Below are 10134 nucleotides of genomic sequence, written 5' to 3' on the forward strand. Positions count from 1 at the left end.
CGGGGTAACTCGAGTGCTCTCGACAAAGTCAACTAACAACAACATTCAAACATTGCAAACGATCTCCTACAAACGAGATAACTAACTAACTACAGGCACAATATGTTAACACTTCTTTAACCCGACCAAATCTCCATACGACAACAGATACACTCGCAGTAGCATGTTTTCCCTTCAGAAGGTCGAGATTTCATCCATGAAACGTTTTGCAGCGCTTTTAAATACATGGGGCTTTTGATTTACTCTCTCGGTTATGGCAGAATTCACTTCGATTCCTGTAATTTGGCAATTGCGTCGGAGCGAACACTCCGTGAATAATCCTGGTAGCGATTCCCCCCATGCGACACATGCAGTTGCCGCTACTGTATGAGAATTCCATGCTTTTCAACAACGACATATAAACCTGTTTCGGTACGCTTCAGATTATTGCAGTGAATGTTTTTCCGTTAAACTTAAAACATGGTCCCAATGGGTGAAAAGCGTCATTCATGTCATATCGCTGGTAAAGGTGAAGACTTGTAAAGTAACCAGTTCCTGTACGCAATCATTCATGTTTGTGTGCAAACGGATATTGGAAATAGTAGCCGAAAACAAAGCAATGGCTTTTTTTCTGACAGGTAGTTTCGTTGTTCGTAGAGCAAGAAATGTAGAAAGAAGGTTCTCCCCGTTTGAGGTTTAGATGAGCTTCGACGTTGTAAATGAGGCACCAGACACTTTGGAAATCACTTCATTTATCACTTTTGGGACAACGCATCGGCGTAGACACTGTGAGTAATATGCAAGGGTCGAGTTCCATGCAGTTCTGTTCATAGCGTTTGTTCTAAAAGCAAACTTTTGGTTGACTAAAAATACAATGTAGCGCTTGTTTTATACCAACTAATTATTTTACAGTGCTGGAATTAAAAATATTGTTGTGATTTGATTTTGTTTAAAAAAAAAAGAAAAGTAGCGCTAGGATTGCAGAGCTGTAGTGTATGTGTTTATTCTCTAGAAGAAGGACCTTTCTAAAGGATGTCATTGTATGAAAGGCTAGACAGACCGTTTGTAGTCATCGTTGCTCCTCTTTTGAAATGGAATGCTAAAAGTATAATTTTAAGTATAACATAGTGGAATATATATGCATGTTAAACATATTATAATATGAAATATGTCTTGATTTTAAAAATACAGTATCATAATTATCCAGGTTTAATTGCATATTTGTTTACTGACGCTGGATAAAGCTGTGGTAGAGCACTCGCTTGAGGGGCGATGGGTCTTAGGATCGATCGCCCATAGTGGACTCTGTATTTTATATGCCAAGTAGTTACCCACAAATGATACATGAAATCCTGTTTAAAATTCATATAAGCATGGTGCTTATAAAACGTTTAGAGTCTAGACTCGAGACTCTAACAGAGTCTGAGACAGTTAACGTTATGGCAACGCCATACAAATTGCATGCGTGTGACGTCATTTGAGATGAGATGGACTCTAAAAGTTTTATAAGCATGGGCCATAGTTGCGTTGTCTGTAGGAGTAGCCTATGTTACAGAAGCAGGTTTCTTCTCTTTCTCAACTACCCAATACACGCCAAATAGACATATTTTAAAAATGTTCTAAGATGTCGTTGTATAGATATTAACTTTCTCTCTTTTAAATCCATATTCAGGATGTATGTTCTTTCGTATGTTTATGTCTAAATTAAGCAACGTATTGGCCATCATAGTGTCATATCGTGGTTCCTCTACTACCATGTGGCAGGGGCTTCCTGGCAATTCGGGATCATGCTATGGTCACACCAAAGTTCACCTTGGATCCAGTTATGGGTATGTGTATTAATAAACTTTGATTAATATTAACGATACCACAAGAACACATTGATTTATTAATCATCAGCTCTTGAATCTCAAACATTTGGTCTTTGCGACACGTAATTAAAGGAAACTCGCTACATTTTCCCATTAGTAGCAAGCGGTCTTTCTTGCGAACTTACCGGCCTCGGTGGCGTCGTGGCAGGCCATCGGTCTACAGGCTGGTAGGTAATGGGTTCGGATCCCAGTCGAGGCATAGGATTTTTAATCCAGATACCGACTCCAAACCCTGAGTGAGTGCTCCGCAAGGCTCATTGGGTAGGGGTAAACAACTTGCACCGACCAGTGATCCATAACTGGTTCAACAAAGGCCATGGTTATCCTGCCTGTGGGAAGCGCAAATAAAAGATCCCTTGCTGCTAATCGGAAGAGTAGCCCATGTAGTGGCGACAGCGGGTTTCCTCTCAAAATCTGTGTGGTCCTTAACCATATGTCTGACGCCATATAACCGTAAATAAAATGTGTTGAGTGCGTCGTTAAATAAAACATTTCTTTCTTTCTTGCGAACTTTCCCATACAGGACATTACATACCATCGCCTTTGATATACTAGTCGTGAGTTACTAGTGGGTCGGGGGGGGGGGGGGGGTGTCAAAAATAGATACACGAAGGGAATTAGACTCATAGCCTCAAGCTCATCAGGCTAGCGCTTCTGACCGAGTTAGACCCCGTCCCTGTGATAAGATATACTTTGAATACTTGAGTATGTGATTATTATTATTTCGTTTATTTATATCACATTTCTGCTATGCATTTATATAAAAGCCAATATATACCAAAACAAAACTGTTGTGAGGTGACTACAGAATCAACTTGCATAATTATATACAGCATCCCACTTAAAAAGTCACAAGTGAATTATGATTTATCAATATCGAAAAAAATTAATAATTAATTACAATAATTATGGTCAATCATGCCATGGAATCATGGAAACATTTTATACTGAGCAGTTTTAACTTTTTTTAAATAGTTATTTCTGCACATTTCTGTTCCTGGTATCAAAGACTGACTATGACGTATCGCTTACTGACGTTCGTTACGTTTTGATCTCTATAAGACTGGACAGTGGTCACTGCTGACCACAGAGGTGTCCAGTTCCTCGGCTTACCGATCCGCCACCAGCGGCGCTGTTCGTAACCGGGCTGTTATTCTCATTTGATGATCGGCAGTTGCTGCAATAAATTAAAAGCCGTTTATCTCGAATATTGTATCTCGAAAATAAAACAACTTATTTCGTCTTCAAAGGCTCGGCTGCCGTAAAAGCAGCATTACCATCATCTTGGAGATGAGTGCAGGTGCAGTCGTGTAACTAGAGTGAGGCAGCTTCCTTGGTCATCTTGGAATAAAAGAATGCTCTCAGAAGTTTTATTTCTCTAACACAAACGTTTCATATTGATTTAACTTTGTACGAAGGCTTTTGGTTAAAACGAAAACGAAAATAAACAAAATAAAATAAAATAAAAACAGAGAAACATGGCTGTGGTAGGTGCTTTTTGTTGGTTTTTATTTTTGCAATTTAGAGTCATTATTATTCGTCTACGTTTTTGGTGTTTTTTTACTGTACTGAAATTTTATTTCTGTTTTCTTATTTTTTGTCTGTGTTATCTTTATCATACAGTATGTATACTTGTAATGATATTTTCAAATACTCAGTTACGTAATTAAGAGTCAGTAGATATTTTCGGCATTTTTCTTTTAATATAATAAAAAAAATGAAATACAGCTTCTACCGTTGTAAGGTATCGACAGTGTGGCATGTTCTTAAAGCGAAATAAACCCAAAACAGACGGGTAACTAATCTTAGCTGAACGAATATTTCAGTAGTTAACAAAAAAGATGTAGGAAAAACTGACGTGTGTATGATTTTTGCGTGTATCACAGATCAAATGTTACTGAACAATGTTTAGAAGTCAACTGTCATCCGTGATGAAAACTTACTACAATAGTATGTAACTAGCAAACATTTATTTTAAAACATCTACTGATCCTTAATTAATGTTGTTGATTGTATATATGAGAGGTGTAGCTAATCTTGATACAGGTCGCAGAAATATTGATTGAACAAGATAGCAGTTTTATGATCTGGGGGCGTGGGGTGGAGTTAGAATTATGGTATATATATATATATATATATATATATATATATATATATATATATATATATATATATATATATATATATATATATATGAATGTATAACACTCGCTATTTAAGCTTCAATATGTATTGCATATTAGGTTGTCGGTGCAGTTGGTTGTGGGAGGCGGTATGATCACCCTGCTGTTGTCAAGTTTAGTATTAAAATAGAGGAAAGCTAATTTTAAATGGATTTCAGAGCATCCTAAATTCAAAGGCTTGACGTAGCAGAGTGCCCATGACCCTGTCAGTAAAATGAACAACAAAAAAACGCTAATATTAATTTCGTTGTGTATGGGGTTTTTTTAAAATTTATATTAAAATTTCACTTTGAATCCCATTACGTTTTGTGTCCATTTTGACTGTTTATTTATCGACTTAATTGTATGATGACATTTTTACACTTCTTTTGTTGTTTAGTATAGTTAGAGGACTTCTGTGTGTATGCACGCACCCTACTACTACTAGTTTCCCGACCACAATTCTCTCCAACGTCGGATCTATTAAAAACCTATTATGGAATGAAGGAATGTTTAACGACACCCCAGCACGAAAAATACATCGGTCATTGAGTATCAAACTATGGTATATGCAAACATTAAGTGATGATCAACATCAATATAAAAATGCAACTATTAAGTTAAAACACAGTGTAAAGAACTGCAGAAAATACAAATACCACAGATTGATCAAATCAAAATTTAGAATAAAAGTCAGTATCTCGAAGAAATTGCAATAACAGTTCTGGATGGAATCGAAAGGATACTATCACATTTCTTCGTCCAAAGAAAAACCTATTATGGATGATAAACTTTAATATATTCAGATCTGTTCTAATAGTAATACTGATGTGGTCCAACTAAAAATAATTCTTTTATTTCAAGGCCGAATATTTTTAATTACCTTTCTAAGCTTTTGACCCGTGTTATTAAGCAGTGTAAAATGGTTTCGGCTAGTACAGCTCTTTTACCGTCAAATTCAGCATTTCTAGTAGCTTGAACATTTATCTTAAAATGTTTGGTCATTCTGGTATTTGTAATAACTCAAAATATGTTTTTACAAAACCAAAACAGGTACGTTCCTCGGAAACTAAGGTTAGCCACTTAAAAAGCAGTGGCGCTAAATATTTTGATGTAATGTGTGTTTCGTTATACAAGTATTTGCATATAAGTATAAAAAAAAATATCTTTGTTTGCTGTTTTGCTGGCAAATGTATTGCCCCACACCCAATAAGAAAATACAGAGAAATTATACACTCACGCCCTTATCAATATCCTTTCCATGTTTGTGCATTCAACTGTTACATTCTTTTTAATATATTTTCCACATGGACAAAAGAAATAAAATAAATACTCTTTGAACGTGCACCCTAATAAATAGCCCTATCCTTCTTCTTTCCTTATTGTTTTCATTTCCTCTAATGGTTATAATTAGTCAAACGTTTAGAAATAGTTCATTCATTCATTCATTCATTCATTCATTCATTCATTTAGTCATTCCTTCCTTTATTTGTTATATGAGCAAGCAGTGAATGGTTATTAGTATGGACAAGTAAATTCATTAATTGAAAAAGAAAACATAATTCATAAACATAATTCTGATTTTTTTTTATGTATTTTAATTTAATAACTAAAGCGGCATTCCGTCAGTGAATTACAAGATTACAAATGCAATTATGCTTCTACTTTTATCTCTACTGAAACATGTAGGAAACAGAAATTATATAACAGAAATGCTGTTTATTTATTTATCTATTTATTTGTTTATTTATATATTTAGTAGTATCATCATCTTCTTCTTCATTTCTACATTTTATTTATGTACTTACATCAAAAGGTACGCTGTCGTGTGTGGCTAATTGAGTTTTCCTTTTTTCAGTTTTATTTTCTTTCGTTATCTTTGTTTTTTGTTTTGTTGTTTTTCTTGCAAAAACCTTTTTTAAAATTGTAGCATAATATTGTTTTTTCTCGAGTAGGTTTTTTTCCCTTGTTGCCTTAATATTATTAGTGTTGTATTTTGCTTTGCTTATTTTTTCTTTTCCTTAGAGTTTCGGCAAAAAGAGAGGCGGATTTAAAATATCTTAAAATTATTTGTGTAATTTTTAATATAGTTTTCTGTAAAGATTATCTTAGCAGTGGACTGGAAATAATATTATAGCAGTATGTTGACAAATTCCCAACGAAACACGTTATGGAAAAAACATGAGATATTAACATACGCAAAGTGTAGGTGTGTTCAAAATATTAGGCCTATTAACCCTAGTTTACAAATACAGAGATAGGACAAATATGTATTACTTTCAACAGAAAATACGTTTTTGTATATTATTTTTAATTTCTAAAATGAATTTTAAATTGTTATTTTCACCCAAAAAAACCCCAACAGTATCTCGTTTGGTGGTTGTTATTTTATTTTTTTGGAGGGGGGTTATAATGGAGGAGGAGTAATTAATTTTTATACCTATTTTCTTGTTTTTGTTTGGTTTTAAAAATTACCAAAATATTTTTGAATTGTGGAATGATATTCGCATCTACTGAGAAGAAAATAACATAAAAATAGTAAGGTAATAAATTAATCATTTGTACTTCTATTATTATTATCATTATTATTATTATTATTATTATTATTATTATTACCTCTATCCACTTTCGTATAAATTTCAAAACAATTATTATATTTGAATAAATTATGTAAAAACAAAACAAAACATATAGTTTTTAAGTAGAATTATTAGGTAACTGACATGCAAAAAAAAAAAATATATATATAAGTTTATTGCCAAAATTCTGAGTTACCCATCCCTCAGCTAGAGCCCTCTATTTTACATACTCAGTTATTATTATATTCTAACGAAATTTTAAAATATAATGTTTAAAGGATGAGTAATTTAAATATTTCAAAGATCACCGTACTTGTAGTTATGAATGAACAATCTGAAAAGGCATGTTTGTATTTTCTATTGAGGCCTAAAACAAACTGTGTACTTCCAGGAACCCGACCCTACCTAGAGAAATTGGGCCGACTGTCATTTTTCTTTAGTGTATTTGTGTTTCGTTTTCGTTTTTTGTTTTTTTAATTATTATTTTTAAAATATTATTATTTATTTGTAGGTGAAAAGTGTACTATACATAACATTTTATCTAGACCCGTCGAGGTGAATGTGGCAAAACAAATAAAATTATAAAAGCCGACCTACCATACCAGCCTGTTCCCGAAAACATAATGTTTTTACGCCTATGTTTAATGAAGATATATTTCAGCAATCAGGGCACTGTGACGTCATACATGTATTGTGGAAATAGCATTATACAAATATTATAGTCATGGGTAGCTAGAAATTACTAGTTCTAATTCATTAAAACATTATTATACAATTTTAAATGGATCTTAACATTTAAATATCTATATTGTAACAGATATTATGACACAATTCAGCATCTGTCTACGATAATATTTTATTTTATTATATCGATTAATTTAATTATTGAATTTGTCTCTTGAACTATTTTACAAAAATAAAAATCTTATCTTTGTGGAGAATTTCACTGATGACGTAAATGTTTGTCAAGAGATTCTACACGTTTGCATATTACTTACATAATAACATTTATTTTCAATATTCATATATTTGAATCAGTTAAAATTTATTTATCCCAGTGTAGCAAATATAAATTTCTAAAAAATAAATCCGGTAAGCACCGATTTGTTAAACAAATCATTTAAATATCTTTTTTTCAATATGAAATTGTAGTTGTATTGTAATTATGTAGAAAAAAAATCAAGTCTATGCCATAGTTATTTTATATATTTCAAATAATAAACATGTAAATGTGTATAAATGTATTATATCCATTTGAAACGACTAAATATCATAATAAAAAATATGTAAATTATGTAGAAAACATACTTTAAAATTAAGAATAAATCCACCTTCCAGTACTTTTCATTTTATTAATATTATGGATATATATAAATAAAACAATTAAATATTATACATTTTTATTTATTGGTTATCTAATTATACGCTAGACCAGAAAACCGTATAAAAAATAACATATTTATTTCACATAACAAATTGACAAAAATATTTGTTTTGACTTAATATGATACATAAACAAAATCTGTATATTTCTAAAATCTATGCAAAATATTCTGCCTCTTAGTTCCCAAGCGATTGTATAACATAATTATCTTGCAAGGCACGACATCTATATCGCCTGGATCGCACTAGAACAGTTTTTCCATAAAGAATATTCCAAGCAATTACTGGATGACCTTTATTTCTGTGAAATGTTTATTTTGAACAGGAAACATTAATATTTCTCACCCACAGATGTGAGCAGCGACTCCGTCGTTTTGGGCATTAAACGTAGACGAAGTCAGCGGCGCGTGCAAAACGTGAATGAATCTCAGGGTCGGACTTAATGAGAAAGCCAACAGACTGGTGGGGCTGGTCGATTTGTCAGAACGGCTCCCTGGTGTACCGACGTACCTTCACCTCCTCCCTCGCCAACAAGGTGCGTAGAGAAGGGGTGGGTAATGCGTCGTTACCAGAGGGGCATTTAGCGAGGTCAGAACAGCCACCTAGTGTACTCACATACATTTTCCCTCCTCCCTCGCCAACAAGGTGTGTACAAAGGGTGGGTAATGCGTGGTTACTAGAGGTGTGTTTAGCAGGTTTTGGGAGGTCAGAATGGCTCCCTGGTATACCCACATACTTTGTCCTCCTCCCTGGCCAACAAGGTGCTTAGAAAAGGGGTGGTTACTAGGGCCGAATATAGCGAGGTTGGGGGCGGTTACCACCTGAAATTTTTTTAAAAGGTGCAGTTTTAGTTGAAGAAGACACCTTCTTACAGGGCTCTGATTCTATTCCCACTGTCCAACCCCCGCCCCTATGTTATTCTAGGCTAGGTACAGTCCCGGTTATTAGGGTTATATATTAAATTACGGTGGCAGACTCTAGCTTTTAAAGACTAAGGCGTATGTTCCACTATTAAAACCGTTTATGATCACTGAAATCAAACCTTACTTAGCTTTTATTGTTTAGATTATCCATTTTCGTACATAAGAATTGTTTCTGGTCATCCTGTATTTTTTAATACCACAAAAATGCATTTTTCATGTTTTTAAAAACGCACGTGCGTCTGAGAAGTAACGGTTAAGGAGACGAGTTCTAGGCTATTTTAAAGGATTTTCCCCTCTTTCAAACCGGCCTCGGTGGCGTCGTGGTAGGCCATCGGTCTACAGGCTGGTAGGTACTGGGTTCGGATCCCAGTCGAGGCATGGGATTTTTAATCTAGATACCGACTCCAAACCCTGAGTGATTGCTCCGCAAGGCTCAATGGGTAGGTGTAAACCACTTGCACCGGCCAGTGATCCATAACTGGTTCAACAAAGGCCATGGTTTGTGCTATCCTGCCTGTGGGAAGCGCAAATAAAAGATCCCTTGCTGCTAATCGGAAGAGTAGCCCATGTAGTGGCGACAGCGGGTTTCCTCTCAAAATCTGTGTGGTCCTTAACCATATGTCTGACGCCATATAACCGTAAATAAAATGTGTTGAGTGCGTCGTTAAATAAATAAAACATTTCTTTCCCTCTTTCAACGTCACCAACTCATATTTCACTCTGTTGTAACTTTATCCAAATATGTTACTGGTTTGAAGATTAACCAAATTTGGTCTCCAATTTTACAGGTTGAAACTAGGGTCTGTGACTTTAATCTAACCAATTAGCCCATTATTTTCTTTTTAAGAAGGTTTGATATATATACATATATATATATATATATATATATATATATATATATATATATATATATATATATATATATGATAATAAGTATTGATCTAGACATTTAATAAAAATGTGTAAAAAAAAAAAAATGATTTTCTTTTATGGGGGTATTTTGTTTTGGTTTTATTTTTGGTTTGTTTCTTATTGTTGAATTACTTTTTTTTTAAATTTAACTGGGTTTTTTTTTAAGTAATATAACTTTATCGGTTAATCTAGATCATAAAAGTTTTCCATTTTCATATAAATATGCTTCAGTGTAAAAAAAACCTATATATCATAATATCCATGCGACAACATAGAGTTAACGCACTTAACAGTTTCAATTTTTCTGCCTCAGTTATGATTACAA

Source organism: Gigantopelta aegis, chromosome 4, assembly GCF_016097555.1.
Source record: "Gigantopelta aegis isolate Gae_Host chromosome 4, Gae_host_genome, whole genome shotgun sequence".
Lineage (NCBI taxonomy): Eukaryota > Metazoa > Mollusca > Gastropoda > Neomphalida > Peltospiridae > Gigantopelta > Gigantopelta aegis.